Source organism: Mustela nivalis (assembly GCF_964662115.1).
Source record: "Mustela nivalis genome assembly, contig: HAP1_SCAFFOLD_315, whole genome shotgun sequence".
Classification (NCBI taxonomy): Eukaryota; Metazoa; Chordata; class Mammalia; order Carnivora; family Mustelidae; genus Mustela; species Mustela nivalis.
In genome coordinates, this window is record NW_028136331.1 from 566,384 (window position 1) to 570,441 (window position 4,058).

Consider the following 4,058-nt stretch of genomic DNA (forward strand, 5'->3'; position numbering starts at 1 on the left):
TTTGTAAATAACTTTGTCAATAGCAAGCTAATAAACGGGGTGACTCCAATGGATTGAGATAATCTCCAGAGTTTCTGCTACATAATGAACAGGACTCCATTGAAAGGACACCTAAGAGTTTATTTTGCCCAAAAATTTGATCACTTTTTTCACTGTCCTTACCTATTTTCCAAACCTAGTTCTTTTCAGTCTACAGACAACCCTGTATCTGACTGACTTGTTAATTCTGGGAATGTCTTGCAGATTAATTTGCTTGCCCGAGGTGGTTCCTCTAATTGATGTCTAAGAACCCTAATTAGTTAAGAATACTTTTTTTTTAACATTTTCATTGCTATTTATTATTATTATTATTATTATTATTATTATTATTGCTAATATCTCTATTATAAATAATTCACAAGGGCATCCTTCTGACAAAAGACAAAGAGCTGGCTACTAGTAGAAAAAGTACATTTGACTCTGTCAGTGAAAGTGGTAAAGGGATTTGAGAAAATAAGGCAAAGCAGTGGAATTATGTGTTAAAACTTTAAATATTATAGACACATTTACTTAATTTCTAATACTGCTTATAATTAAAAAAGATGTTTTCCATGAACCACGCATTACAACAAATATATTGTTTATACAGATTAAATTTTCATCAAAAGGGACGCCTGGGTGGCTCAGTTGGTTAAGCAGCTGCCTTTGGCTCAGGTCATGATCCCAGCATCCTGGGATCGAGTCCCGCATCTGTCTCCTTGCTCGGCCGGAGCCTGCTTCTCCCTCTACCTCTGCCTGCCATTCTGTCTGCCTGTGCTTGCTCTCTCGCCCACTCTCTCTGATAAAGAAATAAAATCTTAAAATAAATAAATAAATTTTCATCAAAAAATTATAAGTGTATTTTTTTGTAGGATCATGATAAGCATTTTGCAGATGAGAAAAGTGAAATTTAGAAAAGTATGTCTCTTCAAATCCCTCATACAATATCTGGCCTAGATAGAAGGATATACTATCACAATTGAGGAAGATAATTGAGATTACTTAAAATGATAAACTTTACTGTATAGGGTTTTTTACAAGTTTGCCACAGATTCACATTTTTTAAAATATATATCTATTTGTGTAAAGAGAATGCACTGAGAAGTAAAAAGATAGTGATATATCAGTGCTACCAACTAATGGCTATAATATCATCACCTTATTTATGAACAATGAAACAGTGTGTAATATTTAAATAAATTTAAATAAATTCCTATTTATTTTATATATTTATAAATTTAAATGAATTCCTATTTATTTATTATTAAAGAAATTCCTCTAACAAACAGTATGTTTTGAAGGTTGCTAGCAGGAAAGTGTTGTACGACATGGAAGTAATCAGAAAATGTGATCTAAAATTCTGCTTTCAAGGGCGCCTGGGTGGCTCAGTGGGTTAAAATTCTGCTTTCAAGAAGCTATAACAGTAAGTACTGAGCATTAGCTATTATATGCTATGGATGAATAACTGAAATCTACATTTGAAACTATTGGTACACTATATGTTACCTAATTGAATTTTAAAAAGTTTTTAAAAAAAACCACTATTTTATAAAACAATATTCCCAACAGGCTCTTTTGCTTTAAAATACTCACTTTGTTTCCTCTCCGAGAGAACACCAAATGGCGGATGACGCTGGTGCTGCGGGAGGGCCCGGAGGGCCCGGGGGCCCTGGAATGGGAGGCCGCGGCGGTTTCCGCGGTGGCTTCGGCAGCGGCATCCGGGGCCAGGGCCAGGGCCGGGGCCGTGGTCGGGGCCGGGGCCGAGGCCGCGGAGCTCGCGGGGGCAAGGCCGCGGACAAGGAGTGGATCCCCGTCACCAAGCTGGGCCGCCTGGTCAAAGACATGAAGATCAAGTCCCTGGAGGAGATCTATCTCTTCTCCCTGCCCATCAAGGAGTCTGAGATCATCGACTTCTTCCTGGGAGCCTCCCTCAAGGACGAGGTTTTGAAGATCATGCCTGTGCAGAAGCAGACGCGCACGGGCCAGCGGACCAGGTTCAAGGCATTTGTCGCCATCGGAGATTACAATGGACACGTCGGTTTGGGTGTCAAGTGTTCCAAGGAGGTAGCCACTGCCATCCGCGGAGCCATCATTCTGGCGAAGCTTTCCATTGTCCCTGTGCGGCGAGGCTACTGGGGGAACAAGATCGGCAAGCCCCACACTGTCCCGTGCAAGGTGACTGGCCGCTGTGGCTCTGTGCTGGTGCGTCTCATCCCCGCCCCCAGAGGCACTGGCATTGTCTCGGCCCCTGTGCCCAAGAAACTGCTGATGATGGCTGGTATTGACGACTGCTACACCTCGGCCAGGGGCTGCACTGCCACCCTAGGGAACTTTGCCAAGGCTACTTTCGATGCCATCTCCAAGACCTACAGCTATCTCACCCCTGATCTCTGGAAGGAGACTGTGTTCACCAAGTCTCCCTATCAGGAGTTCACGGACCATCTTGTGAAGACCCACACCAGAGTCTCTGTTCAGAGGACCCAGGCTCCAGCTGTGGCTACTACATAGTTTTATACAAGAAAAATAAACTGAACTAAAGCTTGAAAAAAAAATACTCACTTTGTAATGAGAGTCATTACTTTTGTCTAGCCAAATCTTATAGCACTGTTTATCCCTTCCCTGCTTTATCCCTTCCCAGTATCAATAAAGGCTCACTTGGGTTACCTAGAAGCCATGAGAAAGCTTGTAATAGATCTGGCTGGTTTTCACCAGCAATTTGACCACCATGTGCACAGGGAAGTCTATTGATAAAGGCTTTATTGCAATAAGTTGCAAATACATGGATGATTTTGAATTCTCTTTCTTGAGGTCTTGTTTCATGATAATACATTTAGGGTGGCTTATTGGAATGGATGTTATTAACATATCTTCATAGTTATAAGCACATGGAATTGTAAAATAGATGAATGAATGTGGCATTACTGACAACTGTCCTCATTTTGAAATCAAATTACAGTGTACTAAGATGAGGAAGCAAAGCAGATTTGGGATTATGAGTGAAATAATTTAAAAAAGTCTTGGGGTATGATCAGACTATTGGGTAATTCAGTAGAAAAATGTCTACTGATTGAGATTCTGTGTTCCCTGATTTCAGAGAGAAGTTAAGATAAATAAGTAACACGAGGAGACTAGGAAGCCAAACATAAGTGATAATTTTGTGCCAGGGTGTGTTTACATCTGTTTATCTTCTTGCTTTACCACTAAGGTTGCTCCTAGAGGAGAGTTTAAATATGTGTTGGAGCTAATCTCTGTGGATTACACAAGAAACCACATCCTACAGCTCTCCCTGAAACACCCCTTATGATTTCAATGTAATTTGGTTTTTGCATTTTTAGAAATAACAAAATACTTTGCAAACTCATCTACTTTATTACCATCACAAGTGAGTCAGCTGACTCCACATTTTAACCCAGTGACAGTCACAGAGGAATGGAGGAATGAGTAGAGTTATCAATATATGTGCTTTTAAGAAGTATGACAGGGTAGCAGCTATTTCCAGGAACCAAAACATGGGTCAGCAGCTGTGCAGGAAAAGTGATGGAATAAATGACTCATTTCAGAGGAGTTCTATAACATATTAGTTCTATAATGTATCTTCAGCCCCCAATTACCTGCTTTGATCTAAAGATAAGGATTTACAGTTAAGGTCCCATTTATGATTTGACTGGTGTGGTCTGAATCATTTTTACTATTGTTTTGACTATTACTTGAAGCCTATAGTAGTACTTGGGATATGTGTTGTGTATTCTGTGAACATGTGCTATTTTTAGATTAGATAATTTCTGTCTCGAACCCCTGTTCATTTGTTTGTTTTTGTTTATTTGATAGTGGTTTCAGTAAATGGATATATCTGAAAAATTGCAAAGCCACTATTAAAACAAGTTATTATTATATATAGCATGGAATTGCACATTCCTCCTTTGAATCCGACAGAGCTTCACCATATCCTTAACAATTTGGGAAAAACATGCTATTATTTTTCTTTATAAAATTTCTCCTGTTAGGCTGTGATGGTTGTCATCAGCAGTAACTCCTCTGAA

General features: G+C 39.7%; 1 pseudogene across 1 annotated transcript; it reads left to right on the forward strand.

Moving 5' to 3' along the window:
- Positions 1-1,624: 1,624 nt before the first annotated feature.
- Positions 1,625-2,570, forward strand: LOC309857065 (small ribosomal subunit protein uS5 pseudogene; annotated as a pseudogene). The gene has a single exon. The product of its transcript is annotated as a small ribosomal subunit protein uS5 pseudogene (transcript).
- The last annotated feature ends 1,488 nt before the right edge of the window (positions 2,571-4,058 follow it).